Consider the following 17,097-nt stretch of genomic DNA (forward strand, 5'->3'; position numbering starts at 1 on the left):
AAGTAAAGTAATTCCTCATTGCAGAATTACCTCTAAAGTGACTCTCAGTTACACAGTAGCATGGTATCTTCTTTTCTCAGCTCACCTTAAGGTCCACCTGGCACTAGAAAGGAGTCCCAGTGGTGTTGCTGGTTGTTCCTTCTCCCGTCAGTAAAGGGAACCTAGACCCAGCTTATGCTCTACTGACCAAGCCAAAAAACTTTGCTAGTTTCTATCATGTTGCCCACAGAAACTATTCTGAAGGGGAGATGACAGCATCAGGTGAATAAGTCATACATGATCCCTGGCTATGTTATCAGACCCCTCATGGAATATTTCTACCAATGATAAAATGTTATTGCTGCCATTATCAGGCAGTTGGTCTTTATCTGTCTACCCGTGACAGGCCTCGTTATTCAGGCAGGTCTTGGGATACCTTCAAGGGGAGATCTTCTCATCCAATGTCAAATACACCAACTTTCTTTACTTTTCTGATCCTACTTTTTCTTTCAGCCCCTCCTAAAGTGGCTTGCAAAGCAGATGCATGCATCCCCCCTCCAACAAAACTCAGGGGAGAGCTAAAGGAAACCTGTGTCATGCCAAGTCTCTGACCTTGGACTACCACAGGACACCACCTCCCCCACAAGGGATCAATCTAGATTTTACAGATCAAAGGCAACGACACACAGATAATGACACAGAAAAATGACACATTCAAGGTTAAGGAGACTGAGTAAAACCACAAATCAAAATGGCTGAAGGAGCTCTCCTGAATTGAGCCCAATCACATCTGCATTAATTGAAAACAGCACAGCAGCTACACTTGTCTTCTCTGTGTTACTCAGCATGTTTGAAATCCTTGGCACCTCAACACAACTGGCGCATGATGGCTAGCAACCACATCTGATTAAATATGCGATAGCCCTCTTTCCTTTTAATAAGCATGTCTCACCTTCCCCCTCTCTCCCGTGAGCATATATATGGGCATCAGCATCAGGGCTTTGGTAGCAGGGGGCAGAGGGAGCCCTGGGTGGGAGAGGTCAGGGACAGTCCCGTTGCTGATCCTGTTCAGTACCAGCCCACGCTGTCAGGAGGGGCCCAGTCCCACTGCCTTGGAAGGGGAGGGGAGGGTGGCAGCACGGGAAACAAGGGGCTCAGGAGGAGACACATGAGGAAACACAGGAAGAGCCACAAGAGGACACACAAATGGAGGTTTTATGAGAGGAGGTACATCTCTAAGGCAACTGCAGCTATGGAGGGACCAACACTGAATCAGGGAGACCTCTGAGGGGCCATGGCTATGGAGGACCAAGGCAAGCAGGGAATGAGTGAGGAGGAAGGTGTCAGGGAAGAAAAAAAAACAAGAAAGCAGGAGCAGCAGCAAGAAGCCATCGTATACCAATCCAACCTGCTGCGCTGTCTGTCACCTCACCCAAGAGACTGAGTGTAATGTGGTCAAAAACAAAGCGAGGTGGCAAAGAAAGGTGTTGGACTGAAGCTGAGCCTGGGGAAGGGGAGGAAAGGGTTTTCTCCCCATGTCTGTTTCATTTCTTCGTTTCTCCATACACAAATCAGTAATTAAAATCAACTGGCAATAAAGTAAAATTCAGTTAAATTCCCCAATCTTAAACTGTTTTGCTCACGACAACAGAGGTAAGGGAAAGCATTTTCCTTGAGTACAATAAAAGTGCCCAAGTAAACATGGAAGCAGTTGCCAATGATTGAAGGCAGCAATATCGTGGGAGCATGGTCTCCAGTGGCACAGCTGCCTCCTTGCTCAAGCTTAGCTCTAGCCAGAGGCTTTATTCCAAGTACTGATTGCTCACAAAGATTTGAAGAGCAGTTATAGTTTTCAGTAAGCAGAAAGATAAGCTGTAGTGGGCTGGTATTTACCTTACATAGGTTCTTCTAACTCTCGTCTCAAAATTTATCTTGGGAACTCATCTAATTTCAGTAGTTCAGAAGGACAAGGTGCATCTCATCAAACTCTTTAGGTAAGAATTATAGAGCAATATCTGCTATTTTTTCCATGTTTGACCCATGTGGATATGATACAGCCCCTACTGTATGTTTCTCACAAGTCCTGTTCTGTTTCCTAAGACACAATAGTCATGCTATGACTTTGAAGATCGAATGATACAACCAACCCAACTCCTTGCAGATGTAAAAATGTATGTCAATGTCATGCTTTTTAATTGCAACATCAGAACCCTGAAAGGGAACCAATCTATCTAAACCTCAAAATGACAACTAGCCTTCTGGGGAGAACTTCAGCATGGAATAGACAAGTGGCAAAATGCAGCCAATGAGGCACCAAGTCGGGTGCAATACAGAATTATGCCTCTGCCCGTTAGGATGCTTTTATGACATACATCGATGTTACTAAAGTACAAGTGATGTGGGTTAGAGGCATCTGATCCTATCCCCTTCTTTCTAGAAAAGCCCACTGACATTCTTCAACCCTGCTACAACTATTTAAAGAACAAGCACCAAAATAAAACAGAGAATTGGCAGATAATTAAGTAAGATTGCTCTTCTCCTTCCTTCTACCTGACAACTTCTAAAAAGTTGCCATCACAGGAAGGTCTATAATATTTGAGACAGTGGATGTTTGCTTGCAAAAATTTAAGTGCGCTATATAAGAACTCTACAAATCACAGTTCAGGATGAAAACAAGAAAATCGCTAGAGGAATCCGAGAGGGATACTGAGAGAAATTTAATATAATAAGCATTATTTACTTCAGCATCCAACACATCCTTTATTTCACATCTGCCAGCATCACAACTTTAAGACTTTCACTATGCCAACTCCTGCTCTAGGTAAGCTTAGACTTTTAATTATTATACTCATTTTATAAGTGGAGAAACCAAGGCAGTAATAGATGAAACAAATCATAGCTATTAAGAGAGAAGGAAAATACAGAGTAGAACCCCAAATCCCTCACATGTTGCTTGCTGGACTCTACCAGAACTTGATGGGTACAAATGTCTCCACTGAACTAGCCTACTGAAAGACTCCATCAGAACCAGGGTCTCTTCGATTAGGTTAACAATGTCTTGAGAGCTGAGGTGACAAAGAGGGCTGTAGAGAAGAAATAGAAGATATCTTACCCTAGAAACATCACTCACAGCTGGAAAAGAGCTATACCATGTAAAGCTCAGAAACAAGCAAAGGGAAGCTACTGTGTCCTAACTGAAGGAGGGACAGATCTTCATTAATTATTATTCTCATTTCCTCATAGGTCCATTAATCCCTCCTTTATACCTATTGCCAAAAACGTCTGGCACATGCTATTGGCATTGCTGATGTACTTCATGTATGATTGTCCTTGATCATCTTGTCTTTCTCCCCTTTTTTCATAAAAACACCACCTGGAAGATTTGGTTCCAGGTTTTGAGACCATTTGAAACTTGTGGGTGTTCTGGCTAGTCTGTTCTCCTTGCCACCTCTTTTATATCCATAGTTTCATGCTCTCACCTTTATTCACAGAGAAAATACTTTGCAGATACTTGATAGCAGGCTGTTAACACACTTTCAAGCCTTTGCTGTACAGAACATGCTGAATTTGGGACAGGAATGGTATTTCACCTCTAGGCATTATCCTAACACTATAAATAATATACAAAGCATTGTAAGGATTTCAATATCCTTACTTTTCCCTCCAGACTCTTAAAACTATCATCCGAATTTTTAATAATCTACTTACTTGAAGTTTTGTGTCATGTCATTCTTCAATTGATTCCCCTGGGAAGACAAGAGACTTGGTCTATTTGAGTCACTCATAATGATTGAGCCACAGTAAGCAACACTGGTTGGAAAAACCTCTTTTGGAAAAACGATAAAAATGCTACTTTGCGGAAATCAAAGCGTTCTGCAGGTATGTGTCAATCTCATCAAAGCTTTGGACTGTATCATACTCAATTTCCTCAGAAATTTTTCTGGAAATTAATTTCCCATCATCTGCTTTTTCTTGCCTTTCCAACCCTCTATTCTGATTTGTGACTACTTTTTATACTTTTTTTTTTTTTTTTTTAAAAAAGAAAAAACACAGTGGTGTTTTGTTTTGTTTTGTTTTGTTTTTTTTCCTAGAGGAGAAAAAAGGAAAAAAAAAAAAAAAGACTCCAACCAGATACAATATTCTGTGTCAGAACTAACATCGAGAGTGCCTAAAATGGGAGCCAGTACTCCTTATTGTGCATTCAAGAAATTAGCTGCTACAAACAACATTTGCTTGAGCCTGATAAACTGTTTCTCCAGTTCATGTGCCGCTGCTGTGTGTGTTTAATTTCAGTCTGGATAATTCAGAGTAATCCTATTATAGAAAGGCACAAGCTGCAAAGTTCTGTTCCAGATGACATGTCGAAGATCAGTGGCACTCGCAATCAGGACTTCTAACTTTGGTCCAATTCTGAATTAGTATAGATTTCAGCTCTTCCCTAAAGTATCAAAAGCATGGCTCTGAGTGTCTCCATGCTGTGGTGTTTCAGGGGCTGACAAACAGTTAACAGGCTTATGTCTCTGAGACCTGTAATCTGTCTCACTAAAAGCTCTATCAGAACTGGTATTTTGACAGAGCCCACACAAATCTACGCAGAATGTTTGTCTGTGACCTTACCTCATTTTTTCCCCACACAGAGACAGAATTTATGGTATCCCATTGATTTTTCCCCAATCCATTTTGATTCAGAATTGTCATTTACTGTGTTGTGTATTTATATTTCCCCCCCCCCAAATCTGCCTCATTTATTTCTTTAAAAGATACTTAGACCTGGGAGCATATCTTGGCAATCTCAATAGAAAGAAGAAAAAATAAAGTTTCCTTCCACTGTGATTTAGTACAGTAATAACAAGAATACCAGGGCTCATCAGCAGGCACACAAACAGGTTGAGGCAATACATTCATGTTGAGTAAGGGAACATATAATTATCCAATATTATTATATTTTCATAACTTGGGGTCCCTGGCTCCCTGCTCTACAGTTCAACAGGAGGGCAGATAAAAGCTATGTGAACTAATGCAGGGGAAAGGAACCCTCAGGCTCCAGTTCTCTGATCCCCCATAGTTTGGCCCTCTCTTTCAGTTCTCCACAGTTCCCCGTGCTTTTCACGTTTCTGACAACTTATTTCCAACCACATTTTTAAAAGGCGGGATGTAATTTGAGACGAGGGTTATGTGTGTGAAAATGTAATGGTTTTATCCTACAAGCCCAGAGCAGATGTAGCTACATTGATACAAAAGAATGTTACACTAGCACAGATGATTTTCATTCCAGCACAAAAGGAAGGCATTCCAATACAAACGTACCCCCAGATGGCACAGACATGCTCACAATGCAGGCTTGTAACACTTCAGCTAAGTGTGTGTAGACTAGGTGTTATTTGGACTTCCCCAGGTGGTACCGAGCCACTTTATCAAGTCACTCATAATTTCATTTTGCTGAAATTTTGCTCCTGCTTTGAGCATTACTCCTTGAGTATCCTTATCTTTCCAAGCTGTGGTCCTGTTTAGGCCCCCATACATTATTCTTAGTGATAAAGATTTCATTTTCAGTTTTGCTACCACCACTGGATTTTATCACCTGGTCTGAAGGCTCCTCAGAATTTACTAGCTTTCCCATGGCTCTTTTGCTTTTAACTGCATGCAAGTAGGAGTTTCCTAGAAACCAACTCTTCTGCCTTCCTGCAAAAATCCTTTGTTATTTATTAAGCAGCAGTTGCAACCAGCTAGAGGGAGAATGTAGCCAAAAATCTATGCACTGGCCAGGGGAACCCCCTAAGCTCCCACAATTTGTACCCCACAATTTATACCCAGCGAGTGGAGGTATCTAGATCCTCAGCATGAGATCCACCTGTTAACATGATGACTGCAGATGTGAGAATGGATTCTGGGCATGCCTAGTGGTGGTTCACTCCTGACGAGGAGAGGTGAAGTAGTTTTAGTGCCTTGAGTGCTGGTCTAGGTAGACATAAAGCCTTCGCTCCAGGCCCACAGCAGCTCCAGAGGAAGTCAGCCATTAAAAGCTAAATAAAGACTGATCCAGGAAAATATTCACCCAGCTTTTACTTTACCACATCAGCATTTCCTAACAGTTAGATATCTATCCAAACACACACTGCCTTTTCCTCCAGCTCTGCATAACAGGCATTAATCAGGCCCCTCTGCATTAGCCTGTAAAGTCCCTGTGAGACCTGTCCTGTCACTGATGTGGAACCATGAGCTGCACTGGGGCAGCCCAGGCCTAAATAAATTCCCCTTGCCCTAATCCAGCCTAACAAAACCATAAGAAAAGAAAAAGTAAGGGAAGGGAAAAACAAGGAGGAATAAAGGAGGAAAGACTGAAAGGTTCTGGAAATAGCTGGGATTGTTCATGCTGAGCCATCGGGCCCCAAGATTTGAATAATGCATGTTCCATAAATCTAAGTGTCCCCGCTTGCCACGTTTTAGAACAGGGAGCAAAAATAATAGCTACTGTCCACACTTATCACCAATAATAAATTACAGGGCTCCTGTGTGTGGCAGCGATTAATGCAAAATGCAACCCAAAACACATAACTAAATAAATAGATAGTTTGACTTTCCTGGGGGTTATCTCTTTCCTTTTCTACACCCCTCTCAGTCTCCTTCCAGCCAAAACCTATACTGGGAAAGACCCTTCCTTACGCTGTATCCCCTCCGGACAGATAGGCAGACTAACTCATGGTTATCTTCAGAATATACACCAGGGCAATCAATGGAGCGTATGCACCTCTGAAAACCAAGAGAGCAATGCACTGCACAGATTTTGGTTCTTCTGGAAGACTACAGTTTTCCCAAAGCATCATCTCCCCCTTAAAACAGGGCACATACTCATGGGCGCACCTCTCCAAACATAAGGTCCACACTGATTTCCCTGAGATCACATTCTGATCTACGGCTGACGTGTGTATATGAGGGACAGAGCATCCTTTCGGCAGCACTCTCTCTCCTTCAACTTCAGTTAACTAAGGGAATGCTGGGGTGCTCCTTGGCCCCAAAGGAGCAGTATGGTAGCAGGGAAGTCACTTGAAAATGCTGCAAGGATAGGGTGTGAGGACCAAAAGGGGCTACAGAAAGTCCATTAGAGAATTGGCCTTTCCAATGTAAGACTTCCCTGTAAGGACTCCACTGTGCCCCTCATTTTCACCTGGTCTGAGCATGACCACCTCAAGCAAAGCATTACTCTTCAATACCTAAATCTGCTCAGTGATGATGGGTCACCTTCGCAAGGGATAAGGGGAAGAAACAAAACTCAACAGGCAGTATAGAAATCAAATAATAATTGTTAACAAAAAGGGAAAGTGTGTGCAGCTACACAGGCTAAATATCCACTTTAACATTACAAAAAAACCCCCAAACCTCATCCACTAAAGAAATTTGTCTCCCTCAAATGTAAAGAGTTAGATAATTGAGACAGTGCTGGAATAGGCAGCCATTAGAAGCAACCAAGCACTTAGCAGAGCTGTAATCAGTGCTAGACCATGGCAGCTCACAGGTAACTACCTGTACCCTATTCTTTCTCTTAACGTTTTAATTCTGACACATACAATTTCCGTGGAAAGCTGTTTTTCCTTTCACATATCTGCCTTCTGTGCTTTGCCAGTCTCTTCCCTCTGAGGGAAGGGTGATATGTCTCTAGAGAAATCTCTTTTAGTAGAGGCAATTTCCCCTTAGAGAAGCCATCTCTGTTTATAGCATGGGCTTCAGCATAGAGCTGCCCTTGGCATCCTCTGTTTGTAACTGCAAAGCAAGAAACAGAGCTGGAAAGGTCACAAGACTCAGAATAAACCACAGGAGAGAGGCTACCAAAACATCTATAAAGGCAGCTTGGACAGAGCTTGAGACCCAAGGTACAACGCTGTTATCTGACCTGACCAAACATCTACGCTACCTGTCATATGCCCTCTTCTACCCGTAAGGTCCCTGTGCTCTTCTCCAGCACGTCAGTGTAAGTCTGCTTGCTAGACTGGAGACACTCCAATTTACAAAAGCAAAATACGAAAAGAAATTGTGGGCTCAAGCCACTGAGGGTGAGGAAAAAAAAAAAAAAAAAAAAAAAAGGAAGATCACACACAAAGCAGACACTGTTATTATTATTATTATTATTAGCTATTCATTACTCATATGTTGGTATTATAGTAGGATCCAAAAGGCTCATTCACTATCAGGGCCCCATTGTGCTAGTCTCTATGCAAATACAAAGAAAGCCAGGAAGAGCTTGCAGTCTAATTTAAGCCAGGACCCAGCAGGTGAATGTAACAAAAATTGGAGGAGGGGAGGGTAAAACGACCATGTGATTTCACAGGCTAATGGTACAATGCTGAATGCTCATTCCTGAGAGATCGGAAAGGTTATGGCTTAATAACCCTCAGGGATGCTTCTTCCGGCTTTAGACTGTGAAATCTCTGACCTCCTGGGTAACCACAGCACAGTAATATTTCCTTTAGTTAAGTGAATGTTTAAAACGTGCTTAATCAGTAGTCCATTAGCTCTTTACTTGCGTCATTAACATGGCTGTGGAGCAGGTAGTGCTGTCCCACCCCCACCAGGATTTTTTTACATTTTGGTTTCAAATGCTGCCAATGCAAGGTGTAATGCCTCAGAGTGCCCTCCCTCCAGAAGCATTTTATTTCATCAGTCCATATGTTTTAAACATATGGCACTGTCCCACTACAGGTTTTCTTGGAATAAGAGGTCTCCTCTGCAGCCTGCTTGAGCATTACCCATTAACAATTCTTAATTTCTTTTCTTCCAAATGACAAACATTTATTTTTTTTTTTCATTCATAAATGGTGGAAAGAAGCCAAGGATATTACTGATCAAAATGCCAGCACTGGTGCTTTTGGCAGCCTATGTCTTCCTAGGCACCTCTTTAGAGAGTATCTATTGCACGGATCCTATTTGTACAGCCTCTATGATAGGTTATGTGCTATCAATTAGAGTAACAAAATTGTGATCTTATCAACTAATAAAAGATAGCCTGTACATCCAATTCTCCTGTGCTCCGTTTAAGATTTAAAAAAAGGCCAGTCCAGCTAGGCCAGAGAGAAGGCTTACCTACTCCTCTCACCACTTTCAGCAAGTTGTGTCAGTCCTAGTCTTCCTCAAATATGAAGTGAAGATAATATTCCCTCATCTTTCACAGCCATTAAAACTTAATTCAAAGGCACACGTGAAGAATTTTGAAACTGAAAAAGCACTTGACACTCTTAAACATGGCATGAAGTTCAACAATGATGAAAATAGTTTGATACACTTTTTTTTTTTTTTTTTTTTTCTTAGCCAGTATATTGACTTCTAGATTAAAAAACTGCTTACCCTCTAGGTCTGTGGCATACAGCTCATAAGCACTCAATATCCGAAATATAAACATGCTTCAGCTGAAAAGTATTTGGTGCTGTTTCTGTGCTGGTTCTTCTCTACCCTTTCACTGGGAACATCAAAGCAACTTCCAGTAGTGAGGCAATGATATGTCTAACATCTGTCATGGATCACTTTTTCTTCTCCTCATTTGTTCCCCAAGATCAACTGCTGTACACATGAGGGGGGAGAAGGGGAGCTGCTTGGTTTGGTTTGTTTGCTGTTTTTTTCCCTAGCAGTTCTTTTATGTGTTTCGCTGATAGTATACAATCAAATAATAGAGAAGGAACGGTAGAGGAAGTGCATATTATACTTGGAATAAAAACTTGTGAGATTTGTGATGGCCATTCATCCCACGGCTGTTAACAGAAATCAACAATCTCATACCCCAACCAACTCTAAATTTAAAAGAGAAACCTCTGCTCTGCCTGCGTATCAGAAAGGCAAGATGTGGATTGCACCTTGACAACATGGCAGTCAAATCGGTTCATCTTTCAGAACAAATATCAGAACCTTGACAGTGACTTGATATTGTGCAGGAAAAGCAAAGCTGATTTGGTTGCCTTCAGTCTTAAGTGAGCAATGTACCTTTGGTCTGGCCCTTTGATCATGTTCAACTCCCAGCCAGCTGTTTTTGTCTGTGGCAGTCATTTCACCCAAGAGCTAAAACTTGTATCTCAACCACAGGATAATGGAATAGGAGACCTGTCACTTGAGTTCAATTAACGATTGCACAGAGATGCCAAACAGAGACATTTAGCAGGTATACACTCTCCTATTTGAGTATCTTGCAAGTTTTCCAGTAACGTTCCTGAGTAACCATTAGTACAGGGAGCTGGTGTGGACTAAGCATCCCTAAAAGGTCTAGTTCAATCATCCATGATCTTCAGACAACCTCAAGTAAAGCAGAGCTCTAGAGACATCCATTTAATGATAACTGGAGAACACACTCTTTCCCTACAAGACAACAGCATGGGGGATGTTTATCATTTACACCCTGGTGTACCTCAGCTGGGAGGTGTAAGCAAAGAGTCTAGGCACCTTGGACAACTCAAGAATGAAGAGGGAGACAGACAGACTGCAGCATGGCTCTCTCACTGTTACCATTAAAGACACTTCCAAAGACCATCCTCCTAAATTGGACATTTTATGCCTGAAGTTTGTATAAGATAGCTTATATAAACTTATGTGAGTTCCAGATAAGTCTCTGAAGCTCAGATATAGAGTACGGCGGTGAGAAAGCCACATTTCACCTCAGAGGTCAGGGCTTTGCTTGCTATTTGGTCTGAATCAAATCTAAGCAGCTTTTCCCAGCCCAGCCACCATGAGTCTTCACCTTTTTTAAACTTTTTTTTTCTTTTTAATTTTGGACTAGCAAAACAGATCTACCCACACAGAACAACTGTCAGGACAGAGGCTTAAAATACGCTTTGTCTTCATGAGCATGCAGTAATGAATGGTTTCTCTTTGCTAGGCTCTTTCTCCGCTATTTTCTTTGAAAGCCAGCCAGCCCCTTTATTCTATGAATCGGGTTTGCTAATTTGCGAGAGGTTGGAATCATTTCTCATGTTAAGAAACTCAAGATAAACATGCTGAGCTCTCTTTCCCTTTTTTCCTCTTTCTTGATTATTTCTTTAATCTACAATAAATGCCATTTTGGACTGAAAGTCCTTGTTTCGAGCGCAGAGACATTAGGGGCCAGCATGGAGAAGTGGACTTGCAGAGTCCACACTTGCTAGTTAGAGAGATGGCAAATAGCCTGGAAGTGGAAGTCAGCCCACAGGAACTGGGCACCAAGGCTCAGAGATGGCAGTCTGGGAAAGCACTTCTCTGTAATGGGAAAGGAAGTGTCAAGATTCTGGGCAGGGTGCCTGAGGCAATGGGGACCACTGCAGTCCAGAGTGGCCTTAGGGAAGCTGAACGCTGCATTTTTATCATTCTCTTACTGCTTTTCTTCTCCTCACGCACTAAATTTTTACTCTATTTTTTTTCTTTTATAAGGAAAAGGTGGAAGAGAAATTTTACAGATTTTTTTTTTTTTTTTTAAAGAACCTAAGGCAACCACAAGGTTGGATCCAAGTAACCTGGAACTGTAGGAAGAGGCAAAGCCAAACCTTATCCCCTGGGTCTTCAGGGCAGCTCCCCCCATAAGTATCCTTTGGTATCTTTTGTCTTTGGATAATACTGAATTTTTCTCCAACTTCTGCAACTCAAGCCCTTTTCATTGTTTTCAAATAACAGTCCTGGTGAAGAGCCTGGATCTATGGCATGCCTTGCACTACAGGCTTCAGATTTCTGTGACTGACTTAGGGGATTCACTAGGCATTGAAAAGACTTCAACAATTCTTTTTGTGCCTGCAGAAGGGCAAATGCCAGCTTGAAAGACACAGATTCCTATAATAGCTCTACTGCTTCTGGATATACTACATCCTGGCTCCAGTAGTGCTAAAAAATAAAATAAAATAAATCAAACACATTAAACAGACTTCCTTGTCAGGAAACTAATATCACAAAGCCAGTGTTCCAGGAAAATGTGAAATGCTTTAATTATGTCATTCTGTTTTAAAAGCATTTCAGCATCTTCTATGTACAACTCAGTCTGCGTCTCAACTCTACCTCCAGTGGCCTCATTACACAAAAGGAGGTAGAGAGCTTGTACTTCTGTACTGTTCTACAATTGCTGCACAAGAACAACAACAAAAAAAACAAACCACACCAACAAAACTTCAAGCACCTCTGCTAGTATCAGGCTGCTCAGAGCTGTTTCCAGGTAAACCAACAAAGGGGTTATAGAGTTTATTGAAAAGATTTTTCCTCTAAGATAACTCATTTCATCGTTCTAGTTAGTGTATTGTAAACTAATAACACTATACTGCGGGGAGTAGCACAGTAACGTGCTGTAGCACAGTAACGTGCCTTCCTCTGCCCTTGTAGTGTGCATAAATGGGCACTGTTGCAGATTTCACACTAAAAGGTACAGAGCTGCATGCCCAGCCTTAAAATTTTGCATTACAGCCACCTATTGTGCCTAACAAATGGAAAGAATTGCAACAGGATTTGAAAAAAGAGGAGAAGAGGGGAGTAAAGCAAAGCCAGGTGGGCTGTACGTCAAAAAACACACACAACAATTAAACCATGAGATTACATGGAAAATATTTCAGAAAGTAGAAGGGTCAGACTGCATAAGCAGCTAACAGTGCACTGGAGAACATCTTCTAGAACCCAGCAGCAACTACAGGACTCTCCAGCTCTCCATTTAACAAAGTGATAATCCTTATGGCTGCAAACCAGCTCTGTTTTTTTTCTCCCTCCTCCTTTTTTATTACACCCTGGTGTAGCTCTACCTTATTCCTTTGCAGAAGAACTGAAACAACAGCTATGATAAATACCAGCTCCTCTCACAGGTCTCTGTAGGTATCGACTCTGAAGCCTAATTATGTCAATTTAAGTGTTGGCATTGTTAACTTGTTTTCAACCATTCATTTCAACAAAACAGCTGTCTCCCCTAGAATAATGGGCAGAGTTTCAGATTGCGGACAGAGCACAAATAGAATAATTGACAGTGTCCTCCCACTCCAGCTCTGGGGAGAAGCCAAGATAGGTGGGAGCATAAATGAGGAAACCTAATGGTAAGCGCATTGGTATGGAAACCTTTGATACTCGGTTGTCACTACCCATTACAGGCACTGTGATTGTTCTGCCATTGTGCATGTGCTGCACGCTGATGGCTGGGTCTCAAGGGAGAACATGGTGCCTTTTCTTACTAACATCTAATAAGGCTTTCCTTCTTGTCCAAGTGCTGGAAGTCAGCCTTGGTGGTCCAAAGCTTCCATGCATCTATTTGGATACATGATGCCTGGCAAGTTTGTTGATTATACTGCAAGCAGGTATTTAATAAATCCTATTATTCGCCTTGCCACTGCCTGAACTTGCTGCCAAGCGTCCTCACGTGTTAAGCCCCGACACTCCTATATCCAATCTCCCAGTAAGGCAAGGCACAAGTAATGAAGATAGTCAGGCATGACTTCTAACACGCAAACTGGTCAGGCCTGAACACTCTCTGACCTTTATGAAGACCAAGACATAGATCAGATCAAGCCTTTGTCCATTCCCAGAGATAAAGGGAAAAAAAAAAAAAATTAAAAAATCAGTGCCATAGAGGCACAGCCCTGAAGTTCTGCAAGATGGTGGTTCATCTTCCTTGTGGTGTGCCTGCATGCTGCCTAACCCAAACAGATCCTGGCACCTGCCTGCCCTCCTTCCTGTAGGGGTAACACAAACATACAGGGTGCTACTAAAGGCCAGGCAATCCCCTCTGGTGTGCTCACCTATAGGGCACAGGCTACAGAAGACACATCGCACATATTCCTTCTGTTCTGCACCAAGGTTCAGGTGTCAAGCAACGTACATCAGAGAAGCCAGAACTGCAGTGGAAGGAATGGTCCCTACCTCAGTCCTGATGCAGGAGAGCCCACCTCCCTTTTTACCTCCTTCCAGCACCAGCCCAGATAATTAACAGGGCAGCTGGCACTAGGATACTCTCCTCCAATTTCATATCCATTTTAGGTGTCTTCTGAGAGGATGTTATAGCCAAAGGCCCCAGTAATATTCGTTACAGTAGCTATTCACTAGATTGGGGGTTTGAAGTGCAGTGACCCATTCAAGCCAGCAAGATTCCATCCAGCAAGGGGCACACCCCTGCATTTTGTAACAGGATTTGCAATTCTGGGGGGTGGAGCAGTTCCAGTGTCTGCTTCTGAACTATTCTGCTCTGTGTGCAGTTCTGACAGGGGAAGAGGCTTAGCTGCCATTCTTTTTTTTTTTGCCTGGATTTGCTGTGTCCTAATTTTTCTACAGGATACACAGGGTTTGTTTCAAATTAATTGCATCTGCAAAACACATTCTTTAGGCTTGTAGATGCAATGGAAATAACTTTTGTGCGTCAACAGTTCTGTTAGGTAGAGTCATCCATTGTCAGTGACAGACAACTCCTGTATTAAATCAGAGCACATAGTTTTACAGGGGACCAAGCAGAACAGAGATCAAGCACTTTCTTTACCAATTTATAAAAATGCACATTTTGGACTTAGAGAAAAAATATAATCTTTTCTGAAATTCAAATGGAGATGATTTCTCAGGAGGTAATTTTAAGAAACCAAGACAGAAACTAGTTTAAGAACAAAATACAGTATTTTCATTGTGACATTCACTTGAAAAATTAATCTGAAATAATATCCATGCTCTATCTCTATCAAAAGCTTTTCTGGATATAATAATAATAAAAAAAAAAAGCTTTTATGGATATAATAATATCCATAATCTATCTCTATCTAAAGCTTTTCTTGAAAAGAATTAGGCCATGCTGGCAGGGCAATGAGTTGCCAAATGTCCTCAGATGGAGGAAACCCTCACTGTAGAGATGCTCCCAGCTGGTGCAGAGTGGGATCTGCTCTCAGTGGATTCCCTGCGCAGTCCACAGAGTGAGGGGAGCACGGGAGGCAAGACAGGGTGCAGCTGGAATGCTGATGCTCTTTGGCTCAGCTCGTTTGTCACCAGGGACCCTGGGGTCCTGGCAGATGGTAGAGTTTAAAAGGACTCATGGGCTAGTATCCCCTCAAGATGCTTTTAAATTATGTACAGAGGTTAGTGCAGAATTGACTCCTAAGCCAAGGAGCTAACCACTAACTTCTTTGTTAACACCATCCTCAGCTGCAGATTCTGGCCAGAGTGGAAAATCTGTACCAATGAGCATATTTGTGCAGCGTGCCTGCCAGTGAGGCTTGAACAGAGGGGGAAAATCCAAGTTGTTATATCTTGACTAATATCCCTCACCAAGTCAGAGGCAGACTTATGCCTCATCTTTCTTAATTCCCTGTTGTATTTTCAGCCACAGACTCTCTTCCTCGCACAGCTACTAAAGCCACTGCACCTGCTGGAAGAAACCAAACCCTTTCAGAGCTGCAGTCACAGAAGGCTGGATTTTATTTCCTTTCAGTCATGGAAAAATATTCAGGATCATCACAGCCAACTCCAAACAGATGAAAAAGTGAGAGTCACCTTTGCAGTGAGGGAGTTTGGGTTTATTTGGCTTATTTTAAGGATTAGAGAAAGCAAATAATTTCCAATTCAAACATGCCGCAGTTAATGCCACAGAATTTTAATGCTCCTATCAGCATGTCTCCTTAATTTTATTTTTTTTTTAATTATTATTTTTAAACTTGGGTCTTGAACTCAGAAAGTCTTCCAAAAGTGGGAGCTAACTGGAATTTTTATTTAGACATTTTAGGGAAGTGATGGCTGTTGTAGCACTAAGGACACAGAGTTAAGTGAAAAAAGGAAAACTAGCTGTGATATCTTTTAGCCTGATGGACAATGTTTTCCCCCCTCGGGTGGGATGCAGAAATGCATGCTCATAACTGACTGGACAGGTATGAAAAGGGTCCTGGCCCCTATTACTTGTGCTGAAGAGATAGTGATGGCAGTGTTGGGTGTGGGTTAAGTGGGAGGAACCACTGTGGAACTGCTGTGAACTTGGATTTTGTCTACAGAGCAAAGAGAGGACTCTCAGGGAGGATGCAAAGCCCCAAGTCACCTTCGCATCCTGAACTTTTCTCATTTAATTTCAATATTGTCCCTCCGCATGATTTTACATTCTTCTAAACCAGGAAACCTAGAACCTGTTTGCTTGGTGCTTGTTGAGGACTGCCAGGGAGGGATCCATGTGCCAGCACTTCTTATAAGAAGAGAGGTTGCATGAAGTGGGCCCTTGCTGCAGCAGAAGTGCCAGGCCGAACACACTTCCAGCAGGAAATGCTGGATGGCCAGCTCTAGTAATCACGTTTGACCAAGATTAACCTGTGCTGGTGCTGTATTAGGGATGTAAAGGATCAAAGCACCATGAATCTATTCTTGTTCTGCAGCGGCATTGTTCTCTGTAGAGCAGTATACACACATATCCACAAGGTTTCTCTGCAAACAAATGAAAATCCCACAGCCACCAGGTCACCTTCATGTAGAGTGCCTCCTGTTTTATGCTTGATCCCTTCTCTCACCTTGAAGATTTCAGCTAGCAGAGATGACATATTTGCCTTTCTTTCCACGCAGCAGCCTGGGAATACAGCTCATTCGCAGCACTGCATTAAATCAGAAGCAAACATGTGCACAGGGGACAAGTATCCCAGAAGACAGAGAAGGGACTAACACTCTCCATCAGTGGGAGAAAACATCTCGGTCACATTTTCAGAGAGTTTTCTGCAGGCTTTCCCTCCCTGCAGGATGCAGGGGCAGGAAGGGGCACTCACATCTTAGGAAATGAGAGGAGAGCCTTATGGACACACTATCTCACAACAGAGAGCAAAGAGCAAGGGGCAGAGAGAAGAGACCTATAATATATGTTCCTCCCAAGTGGGACTGACAGGGGGCATTTATTCCTCAGAGTGATATTTACTGCCTTCCCACAGTGTTTGCACTGACTGGCAGCTCTGGCTAGCTAGACTGCTGTGTCAACATCTGCAAGTGTGTGCATGTGGCTATGTGAAAGGAAAGGGAAACAGGAGAGGGGGAAAAAATTAGAGGGAAAATGTTTTTGCTTTTTGTGTAAGCTTTTTACCTTCTGCAAAATGGGAACCTTGCTGTGCTGATACCAGGAGGAGATCCCTAATGATTAATTGATTTTGCTGTCAAACACAGAAAGTATGTGTGCGAGCTGTGCACATGTGAGGGGCACTGGCTATTTTTTTT

This window comes from Athene cunicularia (genome assembly GCF_003259725.1).
Source record: "Athene cunicularia isolate RWA chromosome 1 unlocalized genomic scaffold, athCun1 chr1_part1, whole genome shotgun sequence".
NCBI classification, from domain to species: Eukaryota; Metazoa; Chordata; class Aves; order Strigiformes; family Strigidae; genus Athene; species Athene cunicularia.